At 42.3% G+C, this 12,586-nt stretch overlaps 1 protein-coding gene across 3 annotated transcripts in view; it reads right to left on the bottom strand.

Moving 5' to 3' along the window:
• PRRC1 (proline rich coiled-coil 1) overlaps positions 1–2,222 on the bottom strand; it is a 51,383-nt gene extending 49,161 nt beyond the window's left edge. For all 3 annotated transcript variants that reach the window (XR_014838740.1, XM_021084706.2, XM_085014476.1), the window contains exon 1: positions 2,083–2,222. The gene's annotated coding sequence lies outside the window, so the exon portion shown is untranslated. The remainder of the gene's footprint in view (positions 1–2,082) is intronic.
• Positions 2,223–12,586: the final 10,364 nt, after the last annotated feature.

Raw genomic sequence — 12,586 nt, 5'->3', positions numbered from 1 at the left:
ACTGGAGGAATCAAGGTACGTATTAGATGTCTAGAGGGAGGAGGCAGTAGGCAGTATGGAATACTGAGCATGCAAAGTTGAAGCTCTTTGAAACATCCATGAGCAGACACTGACTTGGTCTGCAGCTCAGAAACCACATAAACAGTCTCGAATAGAGACTATCTGAAAAGAGATTATCTAAGCAGAGAAGACCAAGTAAAAAAAAAGAAGCGAGCCCAACCCACCCTTGAAGAACAGCCAGGAAGAAGAACAAGCCTGCAAAGAAGAATGAGAGACCAAAAAGATAAAAAGAAAACCAGGAGGCTGTGGTGTCCAAAAGCCAGAGAAGAGCATTTCAAGGTAGGTATGGGCAACTATATCAAATTCTGCAAAGAAGCCAAATAGGATGAGCTATGAAAAACTCAATGGATTTGCCAAACTGGAGAGGAAACTTAAGAGTTGTATCCATGGAGGGAATGGGGCTAGAAGTCAGTTTCAATTGAACTAAGGTGGGAGGCCAGGCAAATATGTACACTTTACAAGAATTTTCATCATGAAGGTAAAGATCTACAGCAATTAAGTAGAAAACACAGACGCAAGGAGACAAAATCCCTTCATTCAATACCTATACATCAAAGGTAGATTACCTGGGACAGAAGGCCTTCCGGGGACTTTATCAATCCCTGCCCAAACTACCTCTTTCTTTCATGTGCCCACTGGTTATTCATCCTCCTCCTAGAGATGTTACCAAACCCTCGCAGTGGTTAGTGGAGGTCAAATTTAAAGATAAACCTTAATGAGTGCATTTGCAAAAGAACTTGTACAAAGAATACAAGCCACGAAATGGAATAATTAGCCAATTTCTATCTTTAAAAGCTGTACTATTTAAGAATCGGCTTAACGACAATATAGGGTAAATTCTGGATGCATAAACACAACACCTTCTATTAAAGAAAAGCTGATATGATAAAATAAAAGCTAAGTGTCAAAGTTGGTAAAGGCTCTGGTATTCAAAGACTCGCACACAAGAAATATTAATGGATCAACATCAAAGAAAAAGTGATGGAAATGGCTTGGAAAATTGAGTCCTTAGTCTCTGGAAGGACCCTGCTTACAATTTGCTTGTGCCGTGGTTTTTCTGTTAAAAAGTAGATGGCTACTTAGAAGAATACAAGAAACAGAATAATGAAGCTCTGATAAACGTAAAAGCTATTACCAGCCATTATTACTGTTAATGTGCTACTGGTTCAAAAGACAGGCTCTACTACCATACATTGAGCACTGAAGGAGGGTCTGAGTTTTGTCTCCGCATTCTCGCATTCTCAGTTCTGATCCCAAAATAACTTCCACGCAAATGTTCACTGACTACACAGCGGCTGTACAGAAAAAAGACTGGCATGCCAAAATGCATTACGTTGGCAGAAACCTACATGTTGCCTCTCAAAATAACTACTTCGAATGAAAAAAACTCCCCTGGATTGGACAAATTCTGCCAATCGAGGACACGGGCTATCCCGCAAATTTTCCTGAAGCAGGTCCCAAGAACCAACAAAGAGAGAGCGCAAAAGTCCTCTGGAGCAGCGCTGGGCACCGATGGGGGAACCTATGGGAAAAGAAGCTACTTTGCTTTGCCAGTCCGATTTGTTGACCTAGGAGTCTCCCAGGCGGGAGCGGCCTTCCCCCAGGCTCTGCCACGTCTCCAGGCCGGGCTGGGCTAGCCTGGGCTAAGGTCAGTGGGCTACAGCCTCTGTTCTTGCCCTCCAGCCAGCGCGTAGAAAGCGGGAGCCAAATAGCCGCGGGCGCCGGCGTCGGTCTCAGCGCAACAGCAAAGTGCCGGATAAGACCCCCGAGCCGCACCCACGGCGCAAACCGCGGATGGGACCTCTTATCTCGCGAAGCACACCGGTGCCCGGGCCGCACCCTGCATGCTCCCACAGCCCGCTCTCGGACTGCACCACGAAGGGACTCCCGAAATACCCTGGCGCCCCTGGGCACAGGCCGGCCAGCCCACCTCAGCGACTGCGCCCCTAGGCGCCGGCTTGGGCGCCCGCGACCTATCCCATCACCCACTTGCTCCCGCGCTGCTGGCAGCCTGGCTCTCACCTGCGGGACCGAGAAAGTGACTGCCTGGCAGTGTGAAGCGGAAGCTAGGGAGGCTGGGGTGTGAGACTACGGCTGCGAGAAGACGAGGTGGATGCCGCCGAGAGCTCGCCCCGCGCACCCGCGCCGCCAAGATGGCCACCGGAGGCGCAAGCCCCTGCGGCTGCCACGTCGGCGCCGCCGCCCCGCCCCGCGCCTGGCCCCGCCCCCGCGCCTCGCATGGCCCCGCCCCCGCGCTTCGTCCCGCCCCCGCCCCGCCCCGCCCCTCTCGCTCGCTTGGAGCCCCGCCCCGAGAGCGCTAGTTAAACCTGCTCGAGTACCTTAGATCCAAAGTTACTCCTTCTCGCCCGGCTTGGGCGCTCCCTCGCTCGAGAAGGCTTCTCGAGCAGTTCTGCCCACCTTTCCACTCTGCAACCTCTGCTGCGAGAAGGAAACACTTGTTACCGAGTGTAGCTGGCTTACCTTGTGCCGTGGCCCCCTCGCGGGGGTGGCGATAAGTTAGCCGGGATGATCCAGTCCAATTCCCACCTCCAGGCAAGACCTCTTTCTAGAAGCGGGAGGCTTATCCTACGTTATTTTAAAAAGATTTACAGGAGCGAGAGCAGGGTGGGGAAAAGGATACTGATTCCCGCCCCCGCCCCCCCCCCGCCAAGTTCTTGTATTACACTTTCTTTAAAAAAAAAAAAAAAGATGGAAAACCAAAACCAAAGATGATCAACTTCCTTAACGTTCTGTGCCGCACTTAAAATAGCTCCTGAAAGTCAGTGCTCAATAATATATACTAAATAAATCAATGAATATGGAGAAAAATATGGAATTTGCAATCAGAAGTCCCGGTTTGGCTCTAGGAATGCCCTCATGCCACTTGTGCGATTACGTGACCTTCTACAGGTTACTTTCCCCCCCTAATTCTCCTTATTTCCACCTGTAAGATGGGAATAATACCATTTGCCCTATCTAATCAAGCAGATAGCGGAGTCAAATAAGTTAAGACATATGCAAGTGCTTTTCAAAGGAGTGTGAAACACAGAAAAAATTGTTTTTGTTGTTTCCAAATTCCTTCAGGAACTCATTAGTAGATTTAACATTAACAGATATCTTGACTTGACAGCTTAAAGCATTTAAAAATACCTCATTGAAGAGTTAACACTATTTAACTCTGCCCTAACTTCAAAGTGATTTGCAGGGGCAGTGGGTTGTTGCCTTTGGTAATGACTCTTATTCTATCCACTGAGAATGTGTGTAGGTGGTTGTCTAGATAACTCTACAGAAAGTGCTGTTTGGGATGGTGCTGAAAACAGTTACCATCTCTATCCTCTTGGGTTGACACCCTTGACAGCTGTAAGATCTCCTGGTTTCTTCATTCATTCTACACATATTTATTAGTGGCTGTGATGGGCTGAACATCAGTATGGGAAATTTAGCAATGAACAAGACAGACAAGATCCAGACAGTGAGGGAGCTTTCATTCTCATAGAGAGAGAGACTATGAACAGGAAAATAAACAAAGGAAGTATTGTTTGCAATGAGCACTTTGAAGAAAGTCAATAGGGGGATGTGATATTGACCATAATTTCCGTAGGCCACTTCAGATAGGACAAATGAGCAAGGCTTCTCAGAGGGGTTGGGATTGAGTAGGCTCTGTAAGGAAGCAGCCCTGTGGTTACCTGGACCAAGGAAGAACACCCAAAGGCTTTGAGGGAGGGTGCCTTGCACGTTTGCTTAATAACAAGGAAATTGGGACTGAGAGGGTGGTAATATATGAGGTTGGAGAGATACCAGGGCCAGATCCTACCCAGACAGGGAGGCCCCCTTAAGGCTTTTGAGTTATATTCTGAGAAAAATGAGAAACAAGGGAAGGTTTTCAGCAGAGAGCAGACAAGAATTGACTTTAGTTTTAAATACAGTAGCAGGTGTCTCAAATGTCCCTCTGCTTTTTCTCTGATGAGTATACCTGTCATTGTATTTCGGGCCCACCCTAAATCCACAACGATCTCATCTCAAATCCTTGAGACTCTAGATCTTATTTCTATACAAGGTCATATTCACAAGTTTGGGGGATTGCATAATCTATTTGTCAAGGGCACTATTGTACCCACTGCATGGGTCCTGAGAGACAGGAGTCAACCAAATAAGGATTACAAGGTTTTGAAGTTTACACTGAATTGCATGTCTAATACCTTATGTTTTACTCACTATTTCTCATGTAAACTTCAAAAGAGCTTATGTGGCAAGTGTTATTACTATTATTCTAATATTAGAAATAAGGCAACTGGGAGTTCCCATTGTGGCTCAGCTGATTACGATCCCGACTAGTATCCACGAGGATGCGGGTTCAGTGCCTGGCCTCCCTCAGTGGGTTGCTGTGGTTGTGGTGTAAGCCAGCAGCTCCAGCTTCTCTTCGACACCTAGTCTGGAAACTTCCATATGCTGCAAGTGCAGCCCTAAAAAGCAAAACAAAAAGAAAGACAAAAAAGCAAAAAAGAAGGAAACTAAGCTTCCTAGAATTGTGTTTGGACTTGGAATTAAAACTCAGAATTCTTTAGCTGCACCCCTAAATTCTTGCCTCCTTTGGGGGTGAAAGGGTAAGAAGATACGTTCTTAGGTGGAGGGAAATGAAAGGAGTCAAGGGAAATTTATAGCTTAATGACAGAACAAAAAACTAGTTCGTTTTTTTTTTAGTCGTGGCTTGTGGAACGCATCAAATTTCTCCTTATACGAAATTTCTAATGCATAATAGAGTGCCTTTCTGAGCTACAAGGAGAGATACAGTGCTAGAGTGGCATTTTGCTTTTCTCTCTCAAAAACCACGGGTGAACAACACTGCTTCCCACTTGAGTTGAGGCTTTTTTTCTAGCCCAATTCAGAGCTAAAAGATTCTATTCTTAAATCTTCTTAAAACAGTCCATAAAGCTTGTGGCCTTCATATGAATACTGACGTATATTTCCAGGTGGAGAGGCGATGAGGCTGAGACTGAGCAACCGCAGCATAGCCAGAACTAGAGGCAGCGCCAAATCTGCTTTGAGACAGTGGACTCTGCTGAGAGGACAGCCCCTGACTTATACGACTGTGAACGACACGGTCAAGGACACTGGCCGAGACACAGAGGTCAGGGGCTGGTGCCCGCACCCAACCTATGCACAGAGGATGTGTAAGTTCCTCTGGCAACTAGGACAGAGGAGGAGCTTGTCCCCAACACTCATGGGACATACCTGTACTAATTATCCATCGTTTTATGTAGAATTCAAATTTAGGAGGCAAGCAAGTCATGACGGAGAGTCGGAGAGGCAATGTAGTGTAGATGAGGACATAGATAGAGGTTCCAGACGCCCTGGATTTGAATTCTCGATCTGGCACCTGCTAGGTCAACAGCTAGCCATGAACATGTCGCTTAAACTCACTGTGTCTTACTGTGTTCACCTATAAAATGAGAATTTATATGAATACTTACCCCAGAGTTGTGTTTTTCTTACGGATTAAAGGACTTAATGTGTGTGAAGTGCTTTGAACAATGCCTACTCACAGTATTCTGTAGAAAGTGTTAGTTTTTATTCTCCGACCTTCAAATTTTCTTAATATTCACCTGACAGTGACCGTTTTAAACCTAAAAGATTTTTATTTAGAGGAGACTGAGATGTCATTTCCAAAGAAAGGTTTTACGTGCTTATTTGTTTGTTTTCAACTAAAGAAAATTTAGTCTAGTTATAAACAGAGTGACTCAACCTCTTAATTTCCCCTGGACACTCCCAATTTATAGCTGTGTTCCTGGCATAATTATTATTATTATTTTTACGGCCACACCTGTGGCATATGGAAATCCCTGGGCCAGGGATTAAATCTGAGCCACAGCTTCGATCTATGCTATAGCTGCAGAGATGTTGGATTTTTTTTTTTTTTTTTTTTTTGGTCTGTTGTCTTTCTAGAGCTGCAGCCATGCAGCACATGGAAGTTCCCAGGCTAAGGGACAAATCGGAGCTGCAGCTGCTGGCCCACACCACAGCCACAGCAATGCTGGATCTGAGCCGCATCTGCAACCTACACCACAGGTCACTGCAAGGCCCACTCACCCACTGAGCAAGGCCAGGGATCAAACCTGCATCCTCACGGATACTAGTCCGGTTTGTTGCCCACTGAGCCATGATGGGAACTCCAGAAGTTCTGGATCCTTAACTCAGTGTGCCACAGCGGGAATTCCGCCCTGCGTGATTATTAAAAGCACCCACATTTTATTCTCAGAAGTGTTCCAGATTGGACAATCAATCTTACTGTCGTCCTGGTTACAGAGATATGAAGAAGTTACTCCCTTTGCACTTGTGAGTTGTAGCGTGGAAATGTCAACACATGCCCCTTTCCTGCACACACATACTCAGCGTTACCAGAGTCCATTGCAGTTTGCTTCGAAAAAGAACTTCTCTTTCTAAAACGCATTTAGATTCATAAAAACACTCTAGGAGTTCTCCTGTGGCAAAGCAGGTTAAGGATCCAGCAATGTCACTGCTGTGGTGCAGCTTCAATACCTGGCCCAGGAAGGTCTACATGCTGTGGAAACAGCCAAAAAAAAAAAAAACCCAAAATAATAAAAACATAAAACCACTCTACTCTAGGACTCCTCATTGCCTGCATGATAAAAATCTTAAAAACTCAACTTATCCTTATTTCTAGTCTTTTCTCCTCTTCCTGCATCTTCCTCCCTATCTCCCAGGCATCAGCTTCAAGGATCTGTCCTTCCTAAAACCATGTGCCTTTGCTCCTATCAATCCCTCTGCCTGAAACGCCTTTTCCCTTTCCATCTTCCACTAATAGAAACCCCTAATTTTTCAGAGACCAGCTCAATATTTTCTTCATCATAAAACTTTGTGCATTGCATTTTGAGGGTTATGTCTGTATTCACTGTTAATTTATAAGCTCCTTAATGGCAATAACTTTGTCTTTAGAGTCTGAATATATTCAAATATTTTTACACAGACTAAGTACTCTATGAACTCTTTTTGAATTGATTTGAATTTTTTATGAAGATTCATGTGTAGTACCCACATGGCCAAAAAATACTTATAATCATCTTTTCTCACCTAAATATGATTCTAGTAAAAAAAAAAAATCATGTGGAAGACAGAGCCAACATGCTTCCTTTGGAAAACTTGAAATTTTACTTTGAACAAGAAACCATGCAACTAAAACTCGTTCTCTGGCCAAAGAAAGAAAGAAAGAAAAAAGATCTATGCCGGTCATATGCAATAACATGTTCCAAAGGATTCTGATTTTTTCTTGACCTTTGTATTTTTACAAAGAACACGCCACCTTTCCCCTCTAAGTTTTACATCGTAGTTTAGAAAAGGAAATATAACACACTTGTTCTTACAAGCATCTTCATCGTCAAGCAGTGTTTAACGTTCAGAACTTGTGCTCATCCTTTTGGCAATGGAGCATTTTTTCTAAGGCTTAGCAGTGACACTTGGGGAAAACAGCCTAAGAGATGGATGAGTCTAGTCCGCAAATCACATGCCAACCCAGCTGCATGGAAACAGCCATTTGGGGTTTTCCACTTGCCGTTTCTTACAACTGCTGCTGAACAGGTCATCAGGGGCAGAGGAAGAACAACTAGGAACCTAATACTGCCACTAATTAACAGGGCAACGCTGGAGTTACTGTCTCTGAGCTGTAATTTCCTCCCCTGACAAGAGAAGGATGTCTAAGTGATTTCCATAGCGGATGTTAATCACAGTTGGCTTACTAACACGACAAGGACAGAAACAAAGAAATTGTACTTCTCAACATAGATGAAATGTTGGAAAGCGGAGTTAGGGAGGCTATGATGATGACGGTGGTGATAATATATATTGCGATTAAGCAATTTTTTCCCAGAAATGTAAGAGGGGTTCCATTTCAAAAGAATGTACTGATGATTTAATACTTTTAATAAGAAAATGAGTCTGGTAATACCAGTAGATACAGGCAAAAGCATTTGATAAATTCAACTCTTATTCGTGGAAACTCTCAGTTAACTAGAATTAGAATGGATCTTTAACTTGATAAAGAGCATCTGCAAAAGAGCACAGCAAATACCATACTTAATGATGCACTATTAGAAGATTTTCCTTAAAGTCAGTAATCATATAGAAAAGTTTTAACAGGGAAAGTAAAAATCAAAGCTAGTCTCATCTGCAGTAAAACTTCCTGCTGAAATGAGCCAATACTTATCCCCGTTACCTCTTTTCCTAAGTTTCTAGTGATCTAGTCCTTGGCTTTAAACAAAATATCTATTCAATTCCCCCATTTATATGCCCAACTGTAACCTCTCTCCTAAACTCTAAACTACCCAGTAGCTTTACTTTCGTGTCTAGTCAGTAGGCTAAATAAAACTCTTGCTTCCCCCAAAACCCTACTCCACTTGCACTCTCGCTGCTCAGTGAATGGCAGCTCTGTCTTTCCCTTTGCTCTGGTGAAAAACCACCTTGGATCTAAGTCAATGTCAACAGTGGTCAGTCATATTGATAGAATCTACCCTCCCTGTGATGTGATGAAAATGGCACTTTCCTCTGTAGTCTTCCTCCCCAAGACCCATCATGTGGATCCGAGAAGAGGGATTTCTTCTACAACTTATCTGACAAGCATTCCTCAAAACTGCCAAGGACATTGAAAGTAAGGAACGTCTGAAAAACTATCACAGTCAAGAGGCATCTGAGAAAATGTCAACTAAATCTAATGGGATATGAGAATAAACTAAGGCCACCCAAAGGAGAACAAGTAAAAGCTACTTATTCAGAGCTTGCTAGGGAGTCAGCCACCACCACTTCTGTTTGGCAGAGACCCAAAGGCAGGCACCGGAGCAGAAAAGCCTGTTAATGGAAAGAAGGCAAGGCTTCAGGTATGCTCTGATTAGCGGTGGTTGGCTTGAGGACATTGTGGGTGAGCTGACTAGGAGCCCAGCATGCTATGTGATTGGATAGGAATGCATATTTGGCTTTCTCTGATGGGTCCTAAATTGGAAGATATCACCTATCAGTCAAGTCCTAGCCATTTGGGGCTGATTGCTATAGAGGTTACTATTTGTCTTCCTGGTCAGGTTGCTACAGGTTGTAGGTCAGAGTTCTAGTTTTCTTTTTTTTTTTTTTTTTTTTTTTTTTTTTTTTGTCTTTTTAGGGCCACACCCAAGGCATATGGAAGTTCCCAGGCTAATTGGAGCTATAGCCGCTGGCCTATGCTATAGCAACAGTAATGCCAGATCTGAGCTGTGTCTGTGACCTACACCACAGCTCGCCCCAACGCCAGACCCTTAACCCACCGAGTGAGGCCAGGGATCGAACCTGCAACCTCATGGTTCCTAGTCGGATTAGTTTCCACTGCACCACAACAGAAACTCCTGAAGTTGATTTAACAACAGCAACAATGGCACCTTAGAGATATCCTGGACACCCTGCTTTCTCTCACCCTCCACATCCAATCCTTTAGGAAATTCCCAGCATTGACGCCTCCCCCCACCACTTCACCCTCACCCCTACCCCCTGCTGCTCTAATGCAGTCACCTGACCTGGCTTATCACCTCTCCCTTGGAAATCTTCACTAGTTTCCTAAGGGCCCACTTACTTCCATTCCTGCCTCTATGGTACTTTTCCACAGAGCTCTACTGTGGTTTATAAAGCAACAGAAAGCTTCAACAGGTTTGGGGTCCTGATGAATCTGGATGGTGGAGGGAGCTGCCCAATTGTATTTCTAATGACTGGGTCGAATACAGTCCCTACCAAGTCAGCAGTTTGCCCTTTTCAGGGACTGGGTCCTGCAAGCATGAGTCATTCTGGCTTAGCAAGTATAAATTCAGATTTTTACTTCCGATGCAAAAACACTTTCTAAAACCTTGATTTGATTTGATATTTTTTTTCATCAGTAATGTATAGATACAGCACAAAATTCAAAGTTATGGAAAAGGGTATAAAGCCAAGTTTTTCTCATAAGCCTATGCTCCAGGCTCGTCATTCCTCTCCTTAGAGAAAAACTAGAGCTATCTCAGAAGAACATGTAATACATAATTATTTTTCTCTGGTGTTGTTTTTTTTAAGACTTTATTTTTTCTATTATAGGTGATTTACAGTGTTCTGTCAATTTCTGCGGTGCAGGAGAGTGACCCAGTCACATACATATGTATATACCTCACCAGATCTGAGCCACGTCTTCATCCTACACAACAGCTCACAGCAATGCCAGATCCTTAACCCACTGAGCAAGGCCAGGGATCAAACCTGCATCCTCATGGATGCTAGTCAGATTCATTTCCACTGAGCCACGATGGGAACTCTGCCAATATATTTTTTTTACTTGTACCAATTCCTAAGCATTTAGTTCCTTTCAATCTTCTGCTCATACCAGCGATGCTGTATTGATTCTACTTAGATACATGTCATTTACATATAGGCAAGTATATCTGTGTTTGCGGAAAATATCTCTCTTTCCATTTATCTTATGAAGTAGGAGATTAAGCATTTTATATAAAAGTCATTTGTATTTCTTTTGATGTGATCTCTAGCTTACATTATAATATTCTTAACAATTAGTTTATAGGTGGTCTTTAAACCATAAAGAAGTTAGACCTTTATGTGCACTGCATATTGGCAATATTTGCCTTCTTTGTAATTCGGATGTTGACTGTGTGTGTGTGTGTGTGTGTGTGTGTGTGTGTGTGTGTGTGTGTGTGTGTTTTGCCAGGCAGAGGTTCTTCCATCTTTGGAGCTCCCTTCATTGCTCAGCAGAACACAAGTAACCATGAGGATACAGGTTCGATCCCTGGCCTTGCTCAGTGGGTTAAAAATCCAGCATTGCTGTGAGCTGTGGTGTAGGTCTGTAGGTCACAGACACAGCTCAGATCTGGCATTGCTGTGGCTGTGGCACAGGCCAGTGGTTACAGCTCTGATTCAACCCTTGGCCTAGGAACTTCCACATGCCTTGGGTGCAGCCCTAAAAAGACCAAAAAAAAAAAAAAAAAAAAAAGGAAATTCTTCTATCTTTATAGAATGAAATTTATTAGATTTTTATGACCTGTCACTTTATATTACAGTAAAACTCAGATGATATTTTTATTGAGATCCTATCAAATAAACAGATTGCATTAAAGCAAATTGACATCTTCATAATGCTCTAACTTCTTATTTTTTTATTTATTTTTTATTAGGGTATAGTTGATTTACAGTGTTATGTCAATTTCTTCTGTATGTCACAGTGACCCAGTCATATACATATGAATTTTTCTCATATATATATATACATATATGTGTATATATCTTTTTCTCATACTATCTTGCCTCATGTTCTATCCTGAGAGAACAGATATAGTTTCCTGTGCTGTACAGTGGGACCCCATTCCTTATCCATTCAAAATATAATGCTCTCTCTCCTTATCCAAAACTTTTTAGGTGCCTGATAGCATTTGATTTTTAAAAATATAGAACTTTGGAGTTCCTGTTGTGGCACAGTGAAAACAAATCTGACTAGGAACCATGAGATTGCAGGTTTGATCCCTGGCTTTGCTCAGTGGGTTAAAGATCCAGCATTGCCATAAGCTGTGTTGTAGGTTACAGACGTGGCTCGGATCTGGTGTTGCTGTGGCTGTGGCATAGGCTGGCAGCTCTAGCTCTGATTCAGCCCCTAGCCTGGGAACCTCCATATGCCTGGTGTGGCCCTAAAAAGCGAATACATACATAAATAAATAAATAAAAATATAGAACTTAAGTACTCCTTGTATATTTTTCTTAGGTATTTTATCTCTTTCTTGCCATTATCAATAGAATATTTTCTTCTATTGCATTTTTAATTGATTATTGCTTTTATGTAGAAAGACTATTTCATCATATTGATTTTGTTTCCAATAGCCAATGAATTCATTTGCTTTTGCCTGCCAATTCATTACAGCATTTACACTTATTTATTTCTAACACTTAATTTTCTTAAATAGATGAAGGTTTTCTGTCCTAAAAAATGTCCAATTAACTCCAATGTTTTATGGGTATATAAAAAGAATGTGAAGTCATGGAACTTAATTCTATGTAAAACAACTTTTTTATTGAAGTATAATTAATTTACATGCAAAATAATTTAACTACCTCATATTAATTGTATATTTCATTAACAAACTTATTTCTTATTCATTTATGTCATGAACTGAGATATTGGAATTAAAATCTGCTATAACCTAAGTGTCTCTATTTCCTCTTATGTTTCCTGTAATTTTTGCTTTAATTATTTTGAAACAAGATTGTTTGATTGATTAGGTGTTTAAGTGATAAGATCATCAAAGTAGATTGTATTCTTTATCATTTTCTTCATATTTGCCTGATAGGACTTTGTTTATCCTTCCATTTTAAATTTTTATGAGTTATTTTATCTTAGATGTGTCTCCTGAATTTGAAAATATAATTAAATTTTGTTTTATAGTGAGTTCCCCTTGTGGCTCAGTGGATTAAGGACCTGACTTAGTATCTGTGAGGATGTCTGGCCTTGCTCAGTGGATTAAGGACTTGG

This window comes from Sus scrofa, chromosome 2 (genome assembly GCF_054392235.1).
Source record: "Sus scrofa isolate SSC_HxYL_T2T_F1_AM1 chromosome 2, Sscrofa_HxYL_maternal_Yorkshire_Landrace_v2.0, whole genome shotgun sequence".
Lineage (NCBI taxonomy): Eukaryota > Metazoa > Chordata > Mammalia > Artiodactyla > Suidae > Sus > Sus scrofa.
The sequence above is the reverse complement of the archived record's forward strand: the minus strand, read 5'-3'. Positions and strand labels throughout refer to the sequence as shown.